We start from the raw sequence: 12,054 nt of genomic DNA on the forward strand, positions 1-12,054 counted from the left end.
ATGATCTGACTTTCCTGTGAAGAAGTTAATGTTCTCTATGCCTAAATAATTTATAAGTAGCAGAAACAGAAATATGCAAACTTTCACGCACTGATGGAAACTTTTGGTCAAAGGTTCACATTCTTCCAATTCAGTTTGAAATTTCTCATTATTTTCTATCTCCAAAAAGTGAAAACAAAGTATTCAGAAGTTAGAAAAATTTACAAAATGTAAGTGTGATTTGGGGATACAGTTAACAGAGAAACAATGTAAATGGTTCCTTAAAAAACTGCTTCCTTCTGCCTTTGTCATACCCATCCTCACCTGCCACCCCTAAACTGCATCCTCCTAAGTCAAACCTCAGCACTGAAGAGTGCCCTATGGAAACAGCCCAGACTTAGTCCAGACATGGTAAGCCTACATCCTCCATTAGAGGGCATTTCTGTTTGTTTAGGTCAGTCTATCAAACATTGACATGTGTGTGTGTTTGTGTATGTGTAACAGGTTCACACACACACACACACACACACATATATATCTCAATGTTTTACATGTAATAACTATACTATATTAAATGCTGTAATAAAATAATATCTATTTATCTTTCGGACTTTTAGCACCTATCTAGTGTTTACAACATTACTCAGCAGTGACTTCAGTGAGATGGCAGAGTAGGTTATATTAGCCTTAATCCTGTCAAAAAAAGAAAAAGAAAAAACTTAAATAGCTATCCACAAACAAAAATAACTCTGGGAAGGAGCAGTTAAGGACCTACTGCAACACAGTGGGGGCAAAAAGAATGGAGAATAACTACACAGAAAGGATCAGGTCTCAGAAGAGATTGATCCAAACAGTCAAAGAAATCTTGAAAAAGAACAAAACTGTAGGCATCATAATTGTGGATTTCAAACTATACTACAATGCCATAGTAATCCAAACAGTATGGTAATGGCATAAAAATAGACACACAGACCAATGGAGCAGAACAGAGAGCCCAGAACTATCATTAAATTTACACATTTTATGGTCAACTAATTTTGAGAAGGGTGCAAGAACACACAATGAAGAAAGGACAGTCTCTTCAATGAAACTGGGAAAACTGGGTATTCACATACAAAAAAATAAAACTGGACCCCTATCTTACACCATTTAAAAAAAATTAATGTGATATAAAGAACCTGCCTACCAATGCAGGGGATACCGGTTTGAATCTGGTCTGCGAAGATTCCACATGCTTCTGGGCAACTAAGCCTGTGTGAAACAACTCCTAAACCTGTGTTCCACAATAAGAGGAGCCATGGCAATGGGAAGCCCACACCCAGCAACTAGAGAGTAAATCCTGTTCTTTGCAACTAGAGAAAGCCCTTGCACAGTAATGAAGACCCAGGGCAGCCAAAAGTAAGTAAACTTTTTTAAAGGGGGGAAAATTAACGTGATATAGGTTAAAGAACATAATTCTTTAGACCTGAAACCATAAAACTCCTAGAAGAAAATGTAGGAGACAATTTCCTTAATGTTGTCTTGCAGGGATTTTTTTTTTTTGGATATGACACCAAAAGCATAACCAACAAAATAAAACACCAGCAAGTGGGACTACATCTCACTTAAAAGCTTCTTCACTGAAAAAGAAACAACACAATGAAAAGTCAATCTAAAGAACAGAAAAAAAAAATCTGCAAATTATTTATCTGATAAGGGGTTGATGTCGAACCCCTTTTGAGGAACTCATACGACTCAGTAGCAAAACAAAATAATAATCTGATTGAAAATAGGCAGAGGACCTGAATAGACATTTTTCAAAAATGGTAAGTAAATGGCTAACAGGTACACAGAAAGATGCTCAAAATCATTACTCATCAGGGAAGTAAAAATCAAAACCACAGTGAGATACCACCTCACACCTGTTAGGATGGTTGTTATCAAAAAGTCAAGGAAACAAATATTGACAAGGATGTGCATTAAAAGGGAACCCTTGTGCACTGTTGGTGAAAATGTAGACTGGTATGGTCACTGCGCAGACAGCATGGAGAGTCTTCAAAAAATTAAAAAACAACTACCATAGGACACAGCAATCCCACTTATGGATATATATATATGAAGGAAATAAAATCAATATATAAAAAAAAATACCTTCACTATAATCAATGCAGCATTATTCACAATAACCATAACATGGAAACAACCTAAGCTTATTGGCAGATGAATGGATAAAGAAACTATGATACATATATCACACTGAAGTGAAGTGAAGTGAAAGTCAGTCATGTACGATTCTTTGCAACCCCCTGGACTACACAGTCCATGGAATTCTCCAGGCCAGAATACTGGAGTGAGTAGCCTTTCCCTTCTCCAAGGGATCTTCCCAACCCATGGATCAAACTCAGACCTCCCACACTGCAGGCGGATTCTTCACCAGGTGAGCTACAAGGGAAGCCCAGGAATACTGGAGTGAGTAGCCTATTCCTTCTCCAGGGGATCTTCCCAACCCAGGAATCGAACCGGGTTTCCTGCATTGCAAGCAGATTCTTTACCAACTGAGCTATCATATATCACATTATATTTCATCATATATGTAATGAAACATTATTCAGCCATAAAAAAGAAAGAAATTCTGCCATTTGTGCCTGGAAGGCATTAGGCTAATTGAGATAAGCCATACAGAAAAGCAGTATTTGCTTATATTTGGAATCTAAGAAAAAAAAACTGTCAAACTCATAGAAACAGAGAGTAGAATGGTAGTTGTCAACAAGTGGAAGGAAGAGAAAATGGGTAGATGTTGATCAAAGAGCTGCTGCTAAGTCACTTCAGTCGTGTCCGACTCTGTGCGACCCCATAGACGGCAGCCCACCAGGCTCCCCCATCCCTGGGATTCTCCAAGCAAGAACACTGGAGTGGGTTGCCATTTCTTTCTCCAGTACATGAAAGTGAAAAGTGAAAGTGAAGTTGCTCAGTCGTGTCTGAACCTCAGCGACCCCATGGACTGCATCCTTCCAGGCTCCTCCGTCCATGGGATTTTCCAGGCAAGAGTACTGGAGTGGGGTGCCATTGCCTTCTCAAAGAGCACAAACACTCAATTATAAGATGACAAGATATGAGGATCTAATGTACTGAAGAAAATTGAAACTGATTGTCAATTATTCAAATATTTATAAATACTGACTCTAGTTGTTTAGAACAAAGCAGACAGCAATTTATATACCTGAGTTATTTATTGAAGAATCTGACTCTTTGGATTATACAGAAGCAACTTCAAATTTTAGCTATACAAGGCAGATTTGGTCTCAAGATATATTCAAGGAATCAGTTACTAAGTAACTTCAACCATTTCTAATTTATGATAATCTAATTAAACTCAATGAGCAATTTTGCACAAAGTTCAGTATGTGTATGTACAGTGTTAAGGGTCTTTTCATTATATAATTCCATAAATAAAAAGGTTTTGGTTACTACAAATGTGTGCTAATTGCTTTTGTTAACAGATTTCAGATTGATGACAACTGGAAATAAATAATACAAAGTTATGAATCCATTATTTTGCTTACCAATTATACAGTCAGATGGCTGCCCTTTAAAACATGATTTTGGGGAAGTAGGCTAACTTAAAATTTAAAGGACTCATCCACTCATCCACTGTTGATATAGTTTCAAGAATCTCACTGTTAACAACACTTTAGATGTCTGCTGAAAATTAAATGGAAATATTTTAGAATTGCTCATCATTTTTTACATTCTTCAAGCAAGAACAACATCAAGACTTTCATCTTTGGTTCAGTACAGTGTGTTATTTAGCTAAGTCAACTGAAATCTTCTTATGTAAATTATGGAAGAGAAACATTCACTTATTAACTTAATATCAATGAACAGAAGAGGTATTTGTTACAACAGATAAGGGAATCTTGTGTCTATGGCAGAAAAAGGTTGTGTTTAAATATCTTTATAACTATCAGCCCTGTGTTTGGTTAAGATAAGAGCTGTTATATTAACTATATTCATCAGAGGCAACAGTAAATAACTTGAAAAGGTGAAATAAATACTGAAATACTGAAATAAAAGCGGAGTTTTTATTGGTTTATTGAATTGTCTTTAAAAATATCATCTTACTACTAGTTCTCCAAGACAAACTATAATTAAATACTTTATGAATTTCCTTAAAATAGTAAATATCAATTAAACTATTGATCCATCTATTCTCAAATCAGTGTTTTCCAGATAATATGTAAATACACAATACTATTAACACATATAATAGTATTATGTGTCTACATAATATTAAAAATAACATTTTTAAAGCAATAAAGTTTAATCCTTCCCAAGAAGAATTTTGAATTATTTAATGTAGGAAGCTTCACTTTTGTCTCAACTTTAATATCACTGAAATAATTTTTCACACTTTAACTTTTAAAACAACTTTATGATATAATTGGAGAAGGCAATGGCACCCCACTCCAGTACTCTTGCCTGGAAAATCCCATGGATGGAGGAGCCTGGTAGGCTGCAGTCCATGAGGTCGCTAGGAGTCAGACACGACTGAGCGACTTCATTTTCACTTTTCACATTCATGCATTGGAGAAGGAAATGGCAACCCACTCCAGTGTTATTGCCTGGAGAATCCCAGGGACGGGGGAGCCTGGTGGGCTGCCGTCTATGGGGTCGCACAGAGTTGGACATGACTGAAGTGACTTAGCAGCAGCAGCAGCATGATATAAATAGATTTTTAGCTTCTCATTTGGAAATAATTTTAAACCTATGAAAAATTCAAAAATGAGAGTAGTACAAAAATCTAGATACCTTTACATATATTGTTAAAATTTTATCCCATTTGCTTACTAGATTCATATATGCATATATTTAAGTATCTTTGCATGTGTGTGTTTTCTGAAATATTTGAGGGTAAGTAATGTACTTCATGACACTTGCCCTTAAATGTCCCAGTGTGTATTCCTACACTGAATAGAGTATTGTCTTACTGAACCCCAGTACAATTATCAACTTCAGCAATTAACGGATAAGTTATTTTGTTTAATCAACCATCATTCTTTCAGTTTTAGTGACACAATAATGTCCTTTACAATATTTTCTTCTTTAGAATAGTAGTATCCAGACTAGGGTTAGATACAGCGTTTAGTTGTTAAGCCTCACTAGTCTTCTTTAGGAAGGCTGGGAATGGAACATTTCCTTAGCTTTCCTTTGTTCTTATGACATTGACACTTTTAAAGAATTAGATTAGAGTCTTCTTTTTTCCAACAGACCATTTCTCATTTTAGATTTGTCTGCTATTTTCTCATGATCAGACTCAGGGTATGCATTTCCATTTAGAATATTACATTGGTGATGTTGTGTCCTCTTACGGAGGCATTCAATGTCCATCTGCTCCTCACTGGTGGTAATAATTATGGTCACTAGCCAAGGTGTCCTCTGATTTCCTGGCTGAATAATTATCATTTTTTCCCTTGTAAGTAAGAACAATTCTGGGGGAAACTCTTTAGGACTATGCAAATATACTGATCCTCTAGACTTAGTATCCATTTAAAATTCTTTCCTCTTCAGATCTTTACTGTAATGGTCACAAAGGCCAATTTTCCAACCCTATCACTCCCTCCACATTTACAACTCAATCCTCAGTATTCTACTCTGAGAACCTGCCTTCTCTAGCATTCATTCACTCATTCATCAACTGATCATCTGGGTGTACTTGTACATTCTATTGCTTTTTTCACTGGATTAGAATTACTGACTCTAATTATTCTGGTGCTCAAATTTTCCCATATTTAGCCAGTAGGAGCCCTTTCAAACAGGATCTTATGTCCTGTAACACATGTATTTCTTTTTTCGGTGTTATATATTTTATTATTTTATTATAGTAGCACAAAAGAAGCACATTGAACGTATCTTCCAGTAAAAAGAACTGGCAGTAATGTTAGCTATTTAAAAAATTTTTATTCTACTTTTATTGAGATGTAATTGATATATAGCACGGCATAAACTTAAGCATAATTATTTGATTTAACTACATCATGAAATAACTATCACCATAAGTTTAGTGAACATCAATCACCTCACACAGATACAAGATTAAAGAAATATCAGTAGAAACACCTTCTGTGATGAGTATTCAACCTTCATATTTTCAACTTTCACCAGTGTTAATTATACTTATCATGTTGTACATTATATCCCTACTACTCACGTATCTTCTAACTGGAAGTTTGTACCTTTTGACTGCCTTTATCCAATGCCCTCCTCCACTCCTGGCCACTAGACCCCCAGCTCTGGTCACCACAAATCCAATCTTTTTTTCTATGAGATTTTTGTTTGTGAAGGATAATTGACCTACACATTATATTAGTTCCTGGTACAAAACATACTGTTTTGATATTTCTATACATTTCAAAATGATCACAAGGATCAGTCTAGTTGCAATATGTCACTACCCAAAGATATTACAGTTATTGACTGTCTTCCCCAGCCTGTACATTCATACCCATGAATCATTTATTTTGCAACTGGAAATTTGTACTGCTTAATCTCTCTCACCTATTTCTTTGCTCTCCATTGTAACACATGGAATATATTTTTTCCTTCCTCCCTCCCTTTATCCATCCCTCCCTCCTCTTCTTTTTTTTTTTTTTTTTTTTTGTTCTTTCTTACCTTAGAGCATAAAGACTTTATTACAGGCTCATCTTACACTTACCTTGTTTCCTTCTTGGAATCAGCCATTTCTCCAAAGAGCCATTATGGTGGGGAAAGTTATTAAGAAGTCAATATATGGATTCTGGGTGTGTTCTCCAAATGCATTGTGACAAGGGTTAAGAACTAGTAAAATCCTATCAGACAGTTGAATTAGTTCTTTGACTAAATTAGATCTGGTTTATGTCTAGTTCTATTTTATTATACTATATATTGAGATTTCATACAGATAATAAAAATAGTGTGGTGATTTTCTGACTCCCTTAAAAAAAACTTTTAAAGATATTTATGCAGATTTGTGGTTACCAGAGGCGGAGGTGGGGGAAAGGTGAACTAGATGAAGGCAATCACTTTAAGTTACAAGATAAATAAGTACTAGAGATGTAATGTACAACATGATAAATATAATTGATACAGCAGTATGTTATATACGAACGTTAAGGCAGTAAATCCTAAGAGCTCTCATCATAAAGTTTTTTTTTTCCTCTTTCTTTAATTTTGTTTCTATACAAGATGATGAATATTCATTAAACTTATTGTAATAATCATTTTATGATGTATTTATATAAAATCATTGTGCTATACACCTTAAATTTACTCAGCACTAGATGTCAATTATATCTCAATAAAACTGGAGGATAAAAACATAAAGATATTTTTGCTGACACCATGATGGCACTCTTCAGAGGTACATAGAGATCATCAGACTTTTCACGCTATCTCTTTACAGGGTTCAGATCAATCCAAAAGGAAAATGCATTCTTTGACAGAATGGGAAATTCCTGTATCTTTTCTGATGAAGGAATAAATTATTCAATATTTTCATGCCCTAAATTTCCCCTAATGCCCCAACCCACCTCAAAAAGAAATTGAAACTCCACATTTACATATCTACACATATCTATACGAGTTTCACTGTAATATGTCTCATCAAGGTGTGCAATTAAATATAAGAATCTGTTGCATTCTCTCCAAGGTGAGCTATTTAGTAGTGAGGCTTCATTACAAATTTTTTCATTTTCTTGAGAAAACCTGCTTTTCTTAACAAATGTGACCCCCACTTTTGTCAAGACTAGAATATGGCTCCATTTTAATACTCATTAGATTTGTGATTTCTTGAATGATAACCACTTTCCCTGTTAGAGAGGAGACTCCTGAGTTCAGAGGCCAGCATGTCACCAGGGCTATTATACTGCAGAACTCAAAGAAAGATTTGCTAACTGTTTAAAGGGACCGTGACCCAACATGGAATATGTAGACAGCATTATTACAAATTGTGAGTGTGTAGGTGTACGTCTCAGCCAAAAACCAAAGACCACGTTGGAATTTCAGTGGAAGAGTTGGGGAAACTAAAGAAAATTTTGTACAGTAAATTATAAGTTGCTTCAACTTAGTGTTTTATTACTTCATGGGTTTCCAGCATTTTGACTGGTGAAGTTTTTGATTTGCTCAAAAATTCATCCTTGTCTCAGACTCCTTTCTACTCACAACTAAGAGACAATGCCGTACAGCACAAGCCTTATCATACCCACAACCACCTAGGGAATGCATGTAATAAAGGGCTGGAGACTAGTGTAAATCTCCAAATTTACACTATTTGGAGTGTAAATCCAATGGGATTTAAAATTTGTTTGTGAGATGAGTGAAAGTTGCTCAGTAGTGTCTGACTCTCTGGGACCCCATGGACTGTAGCCTGCCAGGCTCCTCTATCCATGGAATTCTCCAGGCAAAAATACTGGAGTGGGTACCATTCCCTTCTCCAGGGGATCTTCCCAACCCAGGGGATCTTCCCAACACAGGGACTGAAGCCAGGTATCCCGCACTGCAAGCAGATTCTTTACCATCTTAGCCACCAGAGAAGCACAAAATTTTAAATGTTTAAATCGTAGTTAATAAAGCAGTTTTGTTTTTTAGTAATTAGATAATAACATAATGTGGCATTGTAACGACTTTTTGCTCTTTGTGGTGGAATTAGCATGGTCTTGCTAGGAATGCTATTTCAAATTCAAAACACAAATATCTCTCTCTTAGATTTTAGAAAACACTATGTAGATTGACTCTGAGTTCTTGATTTTGAACAGCATGTCACCTTTTCTACTTGTTTAAAAAGAAAACTGAGTCAGGAACCAAAGTAGCAGTATTAGGACTAAGGAGCAGATGTTAAAGAAAAGTCAGTAGAGACCATTATAAGGTAAAACTTTTGGTAAGCAGCATTATCATTTTATGGAAGTAATGAGGAATTATCTTCTCCTTTCTCTTCATTATTTTCTCTACTATCTGCTGATAGTAGGTACAGCCAAAGTCAAGAACATGAGATACCAGAGATATATTTTTAAAAATCCGATTGACTGTTTACGAAGGATAAATGTATACAGAGAATTCATGCAGTGTATCTGGACAGACCAGATGATAACAACAGTATTAACAATGACTATGCAATAACAGCAACAATATTTGAGCACATACCACATACACAATGATATGCAAACATGCACAGTCTTATTTAAATGAACCTTTCAGTTTTATAATGATTGTGAAGTAGATAATACTATCCCCATGTTATAGAGGATGGTACTGAGGCAAGTGAAGAAAAGACAGTAAGTGAAAGAAACAACATTTAAACTTGTTACTCCAAAGCTAATGGACTCCTCCCAATTAACAGTGTAGATTCTAGATATCTAAGCAATTTACAACTTATATTTCTACAATAAAAAATTTCTCCCACGTCATGCTCTAAATCAAACTCTGGCTATTTTTTTAAATCAATTCTTTACTGAATATTTACTCGAGTGAATAATGTCTTCCAAATAATAATAATTATGTATCTAAGAGTTAAATGGTGCTTACAATATATCAAACACTGCTCCAGTGTATTCAGTTCAGTTCAGTTCAGTTGCTCAGTCATGTCTGATTCTTTGCGACCCCATGAATCGCAGCACACCAGGCCTCCCTGTCCATCACCAACTCAAGGAGTTTACTCAAACTCACGTCCATTGAATCAGTGATGCCATCCAACCATCTCATTCTCTGTCATCCCCTTCTCCCACCTTCAATCTTTCCAATGAGTCAGCTCTTCGCATCAGGTGGCCAAAGTATTGGAGTTTCAGCTTCAACATCAGTCCTTCCAATGAATATTCAGGACTGATTTCCTTTAGGACTGACTGGTTGGATCTCCTTTCAATCCAAGGGACCCTCAAGAGTCTTCTCCAACACCATAGTTCAAAAGCATCAATTCTTCAGTGCTCGGCTTTCTTTACAGTCCAACTCTCACATCCATACATAACTACTGGAAAAACCATAGCCTTGACTAGATGGACCTTTGTTGACAAAGTAACATCTCTGCTTTTTAATATGCTGTCTAGGTTGGTCATAACTTTTCTCCCAGGGAATAAGTGTCTTTTAATTTCATTGTGTACCCTTACTCAAATTTCACAGCTGTCCATGGTAAATATTTATTTCAGTATTAAAAATATGTGTACTTTTATCACATATGGATATAGATTCAGAAAGGTTTTTTGGTTTTCTTTTTACTGTACTAAGTCCACTTGACTAATTAAATAACCCTGGGAAAAACAGGAAATAATATCACCAAAATTATTAGAGTTCCCATATGATACACTATTCCCTGCTTATAGAAATTTCCCAGAGGGAAATTGAATTTTCTATCGTGATTTCATAAGTATTCAGAGAAATATCTGCTTTGCAGTCCAGTGAATAAAATATTTCTATTTAGACTTCTTTGTATTAATATCCTGCCCATTAAGAAACATTGTATTTTTAATATCACCCCTAATATACATTTTAGCATTAAAATTACAAGCTAATTATAAGCCAAAAATGAGAGACAGAGGCATGAAATAGCATAGTATTTCTAATTTTATAGGACATGAATCTGTGGGGAAAAGAAAGAGCATCAGTTTTTTTAGCCTTCTCTGCCTTCTCATCACTGTGCTGTACCAGGTATTTTCCTTCATCAGATTGTAAATGTTCCTTAGAACATGCATTCACTCATCCATTCTTTTATTTAACACCTCCTATGCATCATGCAATATTTCAGACACTTTGGGGACTCAGTTACAAAAATCCCGTGTCCCAGCAGAATAACATCCCAGTGCAATCATAAAGACAATAACACATAAAAATATGGACTTCAATGCCAAGTTTTTATAAAGTACACTAAGAAAAAGAAATCAATATAATTATTTCCCTCTTAATTTTAATGTAAAACGCAACAGGAAAGACAGTGGTAAGGCCATACTATTACTCTGCTGTCAAGAGAAGGTAGGATGTGATTATATACTCCTGAGTCCTTCTCTGTAGTATAATTTTCTAAATTTCATTTGCTGAGAGAAAGGAAACACTTTGTATGGTTTACGGTTCCATTTAAATTACAGACTTGTGAAATCACTTTTGCGAAAACTCTTGTTAATCAAGTTTTTTGTAAGGAGAAGGATTAACCCATTCAGCCTCTATATCCTATAAATGCCTGGCTTCCTGGGATACTCCTCTGTACTCAGAAACAGCTTACCAGGAGAACTTAACTGTATGTCAATGAATATAAATATATACCTTTTTCTTGAGTTAAAGTAAGCAGCAGGTATATTTTCACTGCCATAAAATATTAATTTCAGAGAGGTAAAATGCTACTTGTCAGATAGGCCTTGTTCTGCTACTTTTAGGTGTTGCTAACAGCTGTTGTTCAGTCACTAAGTCATGTCCGACTCTTTGCAACCCCACAGACTGCATCATGCCAGGCTCCTCTGTCCTTCACTGTCTCCCAACTTTGCTCAAATTCATGTCCATTGAGTCAGTGATGCTATTTAACCATCTCATTCTCTGCTGCCCCCTTCTCCTGCTGCCTTTAATCTTTCCCAGCATCAGGATCTTTTCCAATGAGTCGGCTCTTCGCATCAGGTAGTCAAAGTATTAGAGCTTCAGCTCCAGTCCTTCCAATGAATATTCAGGTAGTCAAAGTATTAGAGCTCCAGCATCAGTCCTTCCAATGAATATTCAGGGGTGATTTCCTTTAGGATTCACTAGTTTGATCTCCTTGATGTACAAGGGACTCTCAAGAGTCTTCTCCAGCCCTACAATTCAAAAGCATAAATTCTTCCATGCTTGCTCAGCCTTATTTATGGTCCAGCTCTCACATTTGCACATGACTACTGGAAAAACCACAGCTCTGACTATACAGACCTTTGTCAGCAAAGTGATGTCTCTGGTTTTTAATACACCATCTAGGTTTGTCTTAACTTTACTTCCAAGGAGCAAGCGTCTTTTAATTTCATGATGGTGGTCACCATGCACAATGATTCTGGAGCCCAGGAAAATAAAATTTGACACTGTTTCCAATTTTCCCCCTTACAGAGATTTTGTTAACTGCAGGAC

Source organism: Bubalus kerabau, chromosome 12, assembly GCF_029407905.1.
Source record: "Bubalus kerabau isolate K-KA32 ecotype Philippines breed swamp buffalo chromosome 12, PCC_UOA_SB_1v2, whole genome shotgun sequence".
Taxonomy (NCBI): domain Eukaryota; kingdom Metazoa; phylum Chordata; class Mammalia; order Artiodactyla; family Bovidae; genus Bubalus; species Bubalus kerabau.